The sequence below is a fragment of the Eriocheir sinensis genome, chromosome 53, assembly GCF_024679095.1.
Source record: "Eriocheir sinensis breed Jianghai 21 chromosome 53, ASM2467909v1, whole genome shotgun sequence".
Lineage (NCBI taxonomy): Eukaryota > Metazoa > Arthropoda > Malacostraca > Decapoda > Varunidae > Eriocheir > Eriocheir sinensis.
In genome coordinates, this window is record NC_066561.1 from 11917259 (window position 1) to 11929804 (window position 12546).

At 41.4% G+C, this 12546-nt stretch overlaps 1 long non-coding RNA gene across 16 annotated transcripts; it reads left to right on the forward strand.

Moving 5' to 3' along the window:
• Nucleotides 1-374: 374 nt before the first annotated feature.
• LOC126983378 (uncharacterized) lies at nt 375-4663 on the forward strand. 16 transcript variants are annotated; one of them, XR_007735830.1, is made up of 6 exons: nt 376-549; nt 600-824; nt 975-1622; nt 1698-1724; nt 2049-2723; nt 4224-4663. It is a non-coding gene; the product is annotated as an uncharacterized LOC126983378 (long non-coding RNA). The 16 variants fall into 16 exon arrangements; XR_007735833.1 differs by having other exon boundaries at nt 975-1599; nt 1650-1724; XR_007735838.1 differs by having other exon boundaries at nt 975-1549; nt 1650-1724.
• Nucleotides 4664-12546: the final 7883 nt, after the last annotated feature.

The following is a 12546-nucleotide window of genomic DNA, read 5'->3' on the forward strand; positions in this document are numbered from 1 at the left end:
CCACCCTGGTCCTGTTGAGTAAGGAGGATGAAGGCGAGGATGACTCTGACGAAGTGAGCGTGAGGGACGTGGCAACGATGGAGTGAGACCACTGCAGAAAGCATAGAAAAATACAAAAACAAACAAAAAATACAAAATACGTAAAAGAAGAAAAAAAATATAAAACACCAGAGTAAAAAAAAAATCTAATACAAAATATTAGGTTTAGATTCTTAAAAAAAAATGAAACCAAATACAGAATACTTAAAACAATAGAAAATGCAACAAAAAAAGTTTTAAAAAATCAAATAGAAAATATTAGGATTAAGATTCATAAAAAAAGTAAAACCGATTACAAAATACATAAAAAAAAACTCAAAAAAAAAGATAAAAAAATTAGGGTTAAGGTTCAACTTTATTTGCGTCTAAAAGGAGCAACGGTTTCACCCGAACAGTCGTCAATGTGAACACGTGTGCAATATTTTATATTTCCCAGAGATGTCGTGTGATATGTTTAGGGGTAATGTCGTGTGATATGTTTAGGGGTAATGTCGTGTGATATGTTTAGGGGTAATGTCGTGTGATATGTTTAGCGGTAATGTCGTGTGATATGTTTAGAGGTAATGTCGTGTGATATGTTTAGGGGTAATGTCGTGTGATATGTTTAGGGGTAATGTCGTGTGATATGTTTAGGGGTAATGTCGTGTGATATGTTTAGGGGTAATGTCGTGTGATATGTTTAGGGGTAATGTCGTGTGATATGTTTAGAGGTAATGTCGTGTGATATGTTTAGGGGTAATGTCGTGTGATATGTTTAGGGGTAATGTCGTGTGATATGTTTAGAGGTGATGTCGTGTGATATGTTTAGAGGTAATGTCGTGTGATATGTTTAGGGGTAATGTCGTGTGATATGTTTAGGGGTAATGTCGTGTGATATGTTTAGGGGTAATGTCGTGTGATATGTTTAGAGGTGATGTCGTGTGATATGTTTAGAGGTGATGTCGTGTGATATGTTTAGGGGTAATGTCGTGTGATATGTTTAGGGGTAATGTCGTGTGATATGTTTAGAGGTGATGTCGTGTGATATGTTTAGGGGTAATGTCGTGTGATATGTTTAGGGGTAATGTCGTGTGATATGTTTAGAGGTGATGTCGTGTGATATGTTTAGGGGTAATGTCGTGTGATATGTTTAGGGGTAATGTCGTGTGATATGTTTAAGGGTAATGTCGTGTGATATGTTTAGAGGTGATGTCGTGTGATATGTTTAGGGGTAATGTCGTGTGATATGTTTAGAGGTGATGTCGTGTGATATGTTTAGGGGTAATTTCATGTGATATGTTTAGGGATAATGTCGTGTGATATGTTTAGGGTTGATGTCGTGTGATATATTTAAGGGTAATATCGTGTGATATGTTTAGGGGTAATGTCGTGTGATATGTTTAGGGGTAATGTCGTGTGATATGTTTAAGGGTAATGTCGTGTGATATGTTTAGGGGTAATGTCGTGTGATATGTTTAGAGGTGATGTCGTGTGATATGTTTAGGGGTAATGTCGTGTGATATGTTTAGGGGTAATGTCGTGTGATATGTTTAGAGGTGATGTCGTGTGATATGTTTAGGGGTAATGTCGTGTGATATGTTTAGGTGTGATGTCGTGTGATATGTTTAGAGGTAATGTCGTGTGATATGTTTAGGGGTAATGTCGTGTGATATGTTTAGAGGTGATGTCGTGTGATATGTTTAGGGGTAATGTCGTGTGATATGTTTAGGGTAATGTCGTGTGATATGTTTAGGCGTCATGTCGTGTGATATGTTTAGGTGTTATGTCGTGTGATATGTTTAGGGGTAATGTCGTGTGATATGTTTCTTGGTGATGTCGTGTGATATGTTTAGAGGTGATGTCGTGTGATATGTTTAGGGGTAATGTCGTGTGATATGTTTAGAGGTAATGTCGTGTGATATGTTTAGAGGTAATGTCGTGTGATATGTTTAGGGGTAATGTCGTGTGATATGTTTAGTGGTAATGTCGTGTGATATGTTTAGGAGTGATGTCGTGTGATATGTTTAGAGGTAATGTCGTGTGATATGTTTAGGGGTAATGTCGTGTGATATGTTTAGAGGTGATGTCGTGTGATATGTTTAGGGGTAATGTCGTGTGATATGTTTAGGGGTAATGTCGTGTGATATGTTTAGGGGTAATGTCGTGTGATATGTTTCTTGGTAATGTCGTGTGATATGTTTCTTGGTAATGTCGTGTGATATGTTTCTTGGTAATGTCGTGTGATATGTTTCTTGGTAATGTCGTGTGATATGTTTCTTGGTAATGTCGTGTGATATGTTTCTTGGTAATGTCGTGTGATATGTTTCTTGGTAATGTCGTGTGATATGTTTCTTGGTGATGTCGTGTGATATGTTTCTTGGTAATGTCGTGTGATATGTTTCTTGGTGATGTCGTGTGATATGTTTCTTGGTAATGTCGTGTGATATGTTTCTTGGTAATGTCGTGTGATATGTTTCTTGGTAATGTCGTGTGATATGTTTCTTGTTAATGTCGTGTGATATGTTTCTTGGTAATGTCGTGTGATATGTTTCTTGGTGATGTCGTGTGATATGTTTCTTGGTAATGTCGTGTGATATGTTTCTTGGTAATGTCGTGTGATATGTTTCTTGGTAATGTCGTGTGATATGTTTCTTGGTAATGTCGTGTGATATGTTTCTTGTTAATGTCGTGTGATATGTTTCTTGGTAATGTCGTGTGATATGTTTCTTGGTAATGTCGTGATATATGTTTCTTGGTAATGTCGTGTAATATGTTTCTTGGTAATGTCGTGTGATATGTTTCTTGGTAATGTCGTGTGATATGTTTCTTGGTAATGTCGTGTGATATGTTTCTTGGTAATGTCGTGAGATATGTTTCTTGGTAATGTCGTGTGATATGTTTCTTGGTGATGTCGTGTGATATGTTTCTTGGTAATGTCGTGTGATATGTTTCTTGGTAATGTCGTGTGATATGTTTCTTGGTAATGTCGTGTGATATGTTTCTTGGTAATGTCGTGTGATATGTTTCTGGGTAATGTCGTGTGATATGTTTCTTGGTAATGTCGTGTGATATGTTTAGGTGTAATGTCGTGTGATATGTTTCTTGGTAATGTCGTGTGATATGTTTAGGGGTAATGTCGTGTGATATGTTTAGGGGTAATGTCGTGTGATATGTTTAGGGGTAATGTCGTGTGATATGTTTAAGGGTAATGTCGTGTGATATGTTTAGGGGTAATGTCGTGTGATATGTTTTGGGGTAATGTCGTGTGATATGTTTAGAGGTAATGTCGTGTGATATGTTTAGAGGTAATGTCGTGTGATATGTTTCTGGGTAATGTCGTGTGATATGTTTAGGGGTAATGTCGTGTGATATGTTTAGGGGTAATGTCGTGTGATATGTTTAGGGGTAATGTCGTGTGATATGTTTAGGGGTAATGTCGTGTGATATGTTTAGAGGTAATGTCGTGTGATATGTTTAGGGGTAATGTCGTGTGATATGTTTAGGGGTAATGTCGTGTGATATGTTTAGGGGTAATGTCGTGTGATATGTTTCTTGGTAATGTCGTGTGATATGTTTCTGGGTAATGTCGTGTGATATGTTTAGGGGTAATGTCGTGTGATATGTTTCTTGGTAATGTCGTGTGATATGTTTAGGGGTAATGTCGTGTGATATGTTTTGGGGTAATGTCGTGTGTTATGTTTCTTGTTAATGTCGTGTGATATGTTTTGGGGTAATGTTGTGTGATATGTTTAGCGGTAATGTCGTGTGATATGTTTATTGGTAATGTCGTGTGATATGTTTCTTGGTAATGTCGTGTGATATGTTTCTTGTTAATGTCGTGTGATATGTTTAGGAGTAATGTCGTGTGATATGTTTCTTGGTAATGTCGTGTGATATGTTTCTTGGTAATGTCGTGTGATATGTTTAGAAGTAATGTCGTGTGATATGTTTCTTGGTAATGTCGTGTGATATGTTTCTTGGTAATGTCGTGTGATATGTTTCTGGGTAATGTCGTGTGATATGTTTCTTGGTAATGTCGTGTGATATGTTTCTTGGTAATGTCGTGTGATATGTTTCTTGGTGATGTCGTGTGATATGTTTCTTGGTAATGTCGTGTGATATGTTTCTTGGTAATGTCGTGTGATATGTTTCTGGGTAATGTCGTGTGATATGTTTAGGGGTAATGTCGTGTGATATGTTTAGAGGTAATGTCGTGTGATATGTTTCTTGGTAATGTCGTGTGATATGTTTCTTGGTAATGTCGTGTGATATGTTTCTTGGTAATGTCGTGTGATATGTTTCTTGTTAATGTCGTGTGATATGTTTCTTGGTAATGTCGTGTGATATGTTTCTTGTTAATGTCGTGTGATATGTTTCTTGTTAATGTCGTGTGATATGTTTCTGGGTAATGTCGTGTGATATGTTTCTTGTTAATGTCGTGTGATATGTTTCTTGTTAATGTCGTGTGATATGTTTCTTGGTAATGTCGTGTGATATGTTTCTTGTTAATGTCGTGTGATATGTTTCTTGGTAATGTCGTGTGATATGTTTCTTGGTAATGTCGTGTGATATGTTTCTTGGTAATGTCGTGTGATATGTTTCTTGGTAATGTCGTGTGATATGTTTCTGGGTAATGTCGTGTGATATGTTTAGGAGTAATGTGATATGTTTCTTGAGTAATGTCGTGTGATATGTTTAGGGGTAATGTCGTGTGATATGTTTCTGGGTAATGTCGTGTCTTTTAATGAAGCCCAACATTCTGTTCGCTTTATTTGCTGCATCGATGCATTGCTGTGAGAATTTGAGGTTTGACGCGATTTTGACCCCCAAGTCTTTGACGCACTGAACATATTGGAGTTTAACGCCGCGCATTTCATTATTCGAACTATATTTACTCAGTTCCAACTTGAAGGACCTGGCACTTGTCTACGTTAAAGGCATCCTCCCATCTATAAAGCCAAGCTGAAATTTTGTACAAATCCTCTTGGAGGCTTTGCCTGTCTGTCATCCGAAGTGAGAACCAGTGCTGATGCCAATCTTTGTGTCGTCTGCAAATTTACTAATGCGGTTATTGGAGTCAACATCCCACGTCGTTGATGTAAATAATGAAGAGCACTGGGCCAAGGACCGAGCCTGAGGACGCCACTAGTGACTCAGGCGCCCACTCTGATTAAATCAAATCGTCACTACTCTTTGTTGTCTGTTGCTCAACCAATTCGCGATCCATTGGTTTACTTGACCGTCAATACCTATTTGCTTTAATTTGTAAAGTAATTTATGATGCGGGGACTTTATCAAACGCTTTCTGGAAATCAAGATAGGAGCTTCCGCATTCCAGTGATTTGGTTACGTCTTAAACAGTGAAAGAAGTTATAAAAGGTTAATAGGTTTGATAGGCAGGATCTTTTTTGTTTCGGAAGCCGTAACGATTTTAATCAATTGGTGGCTTTCCGGTGGCCACATTTTGTCTCCATAATTATGCCCTCAAGTAGCTTACCTACAACCGAAGTTAGACTAATGGATACCATGTGATACCTGGTACTTTTTTTGTCTCCTTTCTTGAAAATCTCGGTGTCACGTTAGCCTTTTTCCAATCTGGAAGGACGATGCAGCATCGCAAGGACATATTGAATACGGTTGTGAGGAGGAGAGTATTTCGCTCTTTGTTTCTTTCAGCAGAGTTGGATATACTTTTGTCAGGTCCAGGGACTTTTTACCTTTGTTTTAAGTGAATGGAGAGCTTTAAGGACTTCATCGGTTGTTCATTTCAGAATGAGCAATGCATGCTCGAAGTTTACAATAGTACTGGTGTTGGTGGTAGCAGAGGGAAGACTGTTGAGTATTAAACACCGAGGAAAAGTAATTGTTTAAGGAGTTTTTTGCAATGTGTTGGCTGTCAGTCACTTCTAGTGCACCGTCGCGCTGTTTGTTAAAGGTCCAATACCACTTTTGATCGCCTTTCTGTTGTTTACCGTAACTGAAAAGATTTCCGGATTATTTTACAGTTGGCTGCAATATTTTCTTCATTATCTCTACGCTTTGCCCTGACCTACTAGTCTTTTACTCGTCGCCTGGCATCATTATAAAGTCCTAATGTTTTCAGGCGTGCTTTGTTCTTTCTTTAACCTGTAAAACAATTTTCTCTCATTGACTGATTGTTTTAATTTCGCTATTATTATTCATTAAACCACGGTAGGCACTTTTTATTACTGTTAATTCGCTTCTCCGCACAAAGGGGACAGATGTGTTCTGCTGAGGTGAGTAAATGATTGTTTAAAAGGCTTAGCCAGGCTTCCTCTACTTTTGCCGTCATCTGATGGTGTATGAGCTGTTAACGGTTTTTTGTCGTATTTCTACAGATTGAGTTAAATACTTTTGAAATTGGGCACCTTTACTTTATTTTCAGTGCACTGATGATTGAGCTTTAATGTCGACGCGCACTAATTTATGATCTTACGCAGAACCGAGGTGTTCTCCCTACCGTGACGGCCTACTGACTAGGTTATCTTGGAGTTGTTATAACAAGGTCGATATGCTTATTATTTTGTCGAGGATTGGCTCAAGAAACCATTTGTTGATAATTAATTTTCTTCCTAGAAATTCGATCATTCTATAACGTGACTCGCCTTCTGTACCATACTGACAAGTGTCGCCCGAATCTCGATATGGGGAGGTTAAAGTCTCCTAATATCAGTGAGTCGCTGTTATTATTTAAGTGACTGCCTTAAGACGCTGTACATTTCAAAGGTCGTCATCAGTGATTGCTTGGGGAGGGTCTGTAGGTGACAGAATATATTTAAGTTGACTTTTTGCAATGTTTACTCGCACGCACAAATGTTCAACGTTACTGTTTCCCGAGTGTTGTTTTGTCAGTGGGTTGCAAATAGCTTTTTGACATAAAGAGGAGGGCGACGCCACCGCCTCTACGGTTTTACACGATCTTTGTTGTGAAGGAGTCTGCTGTAGCCATCTATGTTGTATTCGGAACTTAAAATCAGCCTATTTGGTGTCGATAAATGTTTCTAAGTTATAGCAATTATGTATCAAAATTTTCTGTTAAACAAAGACATCTCAGTTGTTCATCAAATTTTGTTTCTTAGGCTACGCGCATTGAAACTAAGGATTTTAAGTTATCTAGGAGGCCTGGTGTTACTAGAGGTGAGTGGTACTTGGGATCACGGATTACGGGTTTGTTGTGATGCACGGCGTCTATTTACACGGGCAGGGGTGGAGGGACGTGGCCGTGACTCGTTTTTTGTTCGGATGACGCACTTGCTTCGTTGAGGAGCCTTCGAGTCTGGCTGCCCCGATGGAAGAATTTAATCCGTCCTGTAGGCTCATTTTGTCCATAGAAATTGTCCCATGCGTTTAGGAACTCTCAAGCTCCCTACAAAGAGTCTGTAAGCGGTTTGTTTTAGGCTGAAGGCCCTGAAAAAAGTCGCTCTCACTTAGAGTCCGTGGTAGAACTCCTGAAATCAAATGTTGGGGAGAGAGAGAGAGAGATTTATAGATTTACATATAACATCAGACCACAGACCCCATGGTCCAGACTTGGTGGTCTGTCCTTAAACCTAAGTGATTTTAAATTAATCAGACGACTCCAAAACGTTGACGTTCGACTCTAGTTGATATTAAGTTGAAGGAAGTGACGGTCGAGCTTATTTTGAAGGATTCAATCGTGTTACACTGGACCACTGATGATGGGAGCTTATTCCATTCTCGCACTACAACGTTGGTGAAGAAACATTTGGTGCAGTCTGAATTTACTTGTCTACATCTGAGTTTTACGCCATTGTTCCTCGTGCGCAAAGTGTCATCGATCATAAACAATGTTGATCTGTCTACATTCGTGAAACCATTAAGTATTTTAAAACATTCGATCAGTTTTCCTCGGAGGCGACGTTTCTCAAGAGAACATGTTAAGGGTAGAAAGCCTTTCTTCGTAGGATTTGTTGCGCAAGGAAGGGATAATTTTCGCTGCCCGACGCTGAACACCTTCTAATTTAGCAATATCCTTTGCATGGTGGGGAGACCAAAACTGTACCGCATATTCCAAGTGGGTCTGACTAAACTGTTGTAGAGCGAGTATTACATCTTTATTCTTAAATAATAAGTTTCTTTTAATGAAGCCCAACATTCTGTTCGCTTTATTTGCTGCATCGATGCATTGCTGTGAGAATTTGAGGTTTGACGCGATTTTGACCCCCAAGTCCTTGACGCATTGAACGCTTTTGAGTTTTACGCCGCGCATTTCGTAATCAAACTTTTTATTCCTCGTTCCAACTTGAAGGACCTGGCACTTGTCTACGTTAAAGGGCATCTCCATCTATCCGACCAAGTTGAAATTTTGTGCAAATCCTCTTGGAGGCTTTGCCTGTCTTCGTCAGTGAGAACCGAGTTACCAATCTTTGTGTCGTCTGCAAATTTACTAATGCGGTTATTGAGTCCAACATCCACGTCGTTGATGTAAATAATGAAGAGCACTGGGCCAAGAACCGAGCCCTGAGGGACGCCACTAGTGACAGGCGCCCACTCTGAGTTAAATCCGTCAATCACTACTCTTTGTTGTCTGTTGCTCAACCAATTCGCGATCCATTGGTTTACCTGACCGTCAATACCTATTTGTTTTAATTTGTAAAGTAATTTATGATGCGGGACTTTATCAAACGCTTTCTGTAAATCAAGATAGACTACGTCCAGTGATTTGGTTACGTCATAAACAGTGAAGAGGTCGTTATAAAAGGTTAATAGATTTGATAGGCAGGATCTTTTGTTTCGGAAGCCATGTTGTGAGTCCCCAATTAATGAGTGGCTTTCAAGGTAACTCACAATTTTGTCTCTAATTATGCCCTCAAGTAGCTTACCTACAACCGAAGTTAGACTAATGGGCCTGTAATTACCTGGTACTTTTTGTCTCCTTTCTTAAAAATCGGTGTCACGTTAGCCTTTTTCCAATCTGAAGGGACAATGCCTTGTCGCAAGGACATATTGAATACGGTTGTGAGGGAGGAGAGTATTTCGCTCTTTGTTTCTTTCAGCAGAGTTGGATATACTTTATCAGGTCCAGGACTTTTATTTGTTTTAAGTGATTTGAGGGCTTTAAGGACTTCATCGGGTTTTATTTCAAAGTTAGACAATGCATGCTCGGGATTTACATTAGTACTGGTGTTGGTGGTGGTGGTGGGAGGACTGTTATTAAACACCGAGGAAAAGTAATTATTTAATAGGTTTGCAACGTGTTGGCTGTCAGTCACTAGTGCACCGTCGCTGTTTATTAAAGGTCCAATTCCACTTCTGATCGCCTTTCTGTTGTTTATGTAACTGAAGAAGGATTTCGGATTATTTTTACAGTTGGCTGCAATATTTTCTTCATATCTACGCTTTGCCTGATGCACTAATCTTTTACTCGTCGCCTTGCATCATTGTAAAGTCTAATGTTTTCAGGCGTGCTTTGGTCTTTCTTTAACCTGTGAGACAATTTTCTCTCCTTGACTGAGTGTTTAATTTCGCTATTAAACCAAGGTGGACTTTTATTAGTGTTAATTCGCTTCTCGCACAAGGGGACAAATGTGTCTTGCTGAGTGAGTAAGTGATTTTAAAAGTTTAGCCAGGCGTCCTCTGCATTGCCGTCATCTGATAGTTGCATATCTATTAGTTTTCGTCGGATTTCTACGAAGTTGGCTCTTTTGAAATTGGGCACCTTAACTTTATTTTCAGTCACCGATGTTTGAGCTCTAATGTCAACGCGCACTAGTTTATGATCGCAGGAACCGAGGTGTTCTCCTACCGTGACATTACTGACTAGGTTATCTTGGGTCGCTATAACAAGGTCAAGTATGTTATTTTGTCGAGTTGGTTCAGAAACCATTTGGCTTAGATAATTTTCCCTAGAAATTCGATCATTCTATGGGACTCACCTTCTGTACCCGACAGTGTCGCCCAGTCGATATGGGGAGGTTAAAGTCTCCTAGCATCAGTGAGTCGCTGTTATTAAGTGACTGCCTTAAGACGCTGTACATTTCAAGATCGCCATCAAGTGATTGCCCCGGAGGCCTGTAAGTGACAGATATATTTAAATTGACTTTTGCAATGTTTACTCGCACGCACAAATGTTCAACGTTACTGTTTCTTGGTGTTTTGTCAGTAGGTTGCAAGTAGCTATTGACAAAAGGGCGACACCACCCCTCTACGGTTTACACGATCATTGTTGAAGAATCTGTAGCCATCTATGTTATATTCGGAACTTAAATCAATATTAGTGGTGTCGATAAATGTTTCGGTTATAGCAATTACGTCAAAGTTTTCTGTCAGAGCAAGACATCGCAGTTCATCAAATTTGTTTCTTAGGCTACGCGCATTGAAACTAAGGACTCTTAGGTTATCTTGAAGCTTGGTAATAGAGGTACTGGAGGGTTCAATGTTACGAGTCTGTTGCGGTGAGGTGTCTATTTACACGGGCGGGATGGAAGGACGTGGCTGAGAGTCGTTTTTGTTGTTCGGGCGTTACGTACGGCGTTGTTGAGGAGCCCTTCAAATCTGGCTGCCCTGATGGGGGACAGGTGTATGCTGTCCCTTTGGAAAGTCTACTCTGGCCGTAGAAATCGTTCCAGGCGTTAAAGAATTCGACGTCAAGCTCTCCGCAGAGAGTCTGTGAGGGTTGTTGAGGCTGAAGGCCTTACTGTAGAAGTCGCCCATCCCATGTCCGTGGTAGAATTCCTGAAATCAAAATATTAGGATTTAGTCTTATACTGCTGGATGAGCCTACGGTACTTGTCCAGCAGTTCCTCAGACCGGTCGTGGTGACGTCGTTTGTACCTGTGTGGAGAACAAAGAGTGAGTCATTAGAGGCCACAGCGGAGACCTCGTCCAGTGCAGCTGTGATGTCGTCAACACCAGCTCCAGGATAACAGTAGTTACGCCTACGACGGGGGACTCTGCCACAGAATTCAACCACCTGATGGCGAATCATAGAGTCACCGACCAAGAAGGTGCTCTGTTCCTCGTCCTCCTCCTCCAGTATGGCAAATCTGTTGTAGCAATGAGTAGGATAAATGGCTCTAGGGCGGGTCTGGCCTCCTCTCACGGGGTGAAGCATTCAGCGTCAGCTCTACCGGTTCCCTGTGACGTGCCTTCTTCGGAAGGTGGCTGGGCATCGAGTGCAGGTGAGGAGGGTGATGAGGCGTCAATTGCAGGAGGGGCGACGATGTTGGCCTGGATAAACTCCTGCAAGGTATCAACAGTACTTGTTAGTTCGGTGATCTTCTTCGCCATCCGTCAGCATTTAGTCCTGTTGAAGGATTATCTGTTCCATATGCTGAGTCAACAGGAAGATCTTTGAGACGGTCGTTCGTCCTGATAAGAAATGACCAGAGAAGTTTCCTGTGCAAGTCGAACATTTCTTTAGCGCCATCTTGGTAAGGAGGATAAGGAGGTATCTATATATTTGCTTTGCTTTTTCTTTTTCGTAGGGCAGAGGGACGCGTGCGTGAATAAGCGAGAATAAGTGAGAGAGAGAGAGAGAGAGAGAGAGAGAGAGAGAGAGAGAGAGAGAGAGAGAGAGAGAGAGAGAGAGAGAGAGAGAGAGAGAGAGAGAGAGAGAGAGAGAGAGAGAGAGAGAGAGAGAGAGAGAGAGAGAGAGAGAGAGAGAGAGAGAGAGAGAGAGAGAGAGAGATATGGGAAGGCGTCGGAGGGAGAGAGGGATGGAGGGAGGAAGAGGGCGAAGGATAGGGGGGGAGAGAGGTGGGAACGAGATAGGGAGTGAGGAAGGAGAGACAGAGAGGGGCAAGTGGGGGTAGTAATGAGAGAGAGAGGGGGGGGGGCAATGGAGAGGGGAGGCGAGAGAAGAGGAGGAGCGAAACGCGAGAGGGAGGGAGGGAGGATTACTGGTCTCTGGGGAATAATCTGGTCAAGTCAGGTCAGGTAGGTCTGAACACCTGCGTAGGAAGTGGCGTCGGAGTGGAATCTGGAAATATATAAAGAATGTGGCGGAAAGAGTGTAACACTGTGTTTTGTGTATAGGTGTATATATGTTTTACAGGGCGCTACTGCGAGAGGGTAGATACAGGCGGAGAGAGGTAGTAAAAATAAGGGCAACACTTAATCCTGTCCAGTGAAGCACGTGGTCGCACAGCAAACAGCACACCTCTGCGGGCAGCTAACTCGGTTGACAATAAGCAGTACGCAGCACGACGCGAAATAGCACACGGCACACAGCACAGCAAGATCTACAGTACAGTTCAGTACAGCACACGAGGGTGGATTCGCAAGCGAGAGGTCACGGAAGTGGGAGCGCGTGCGGTTTGACCTCTCGGGGTGAGGGCAAGGCGCTGACTGAGAGAGAGAGAGAGAGAGAGAGAGAGAGAGAGAGAGAGAGAGAGAGAGAGAGAGAGAGAGAGAGAGAGAGAGAGAGAGAGAGAGAGAGAGAGAGAGAGAGAGAGAGAGAGAGAGAGAGAGAGAGAGAGAGAGAGAGAGAGAGAGAGAGAGAGAGAGAGAGAGAGAGAGAGAGAGAGAGAGAGAGAGAGAGAGAGA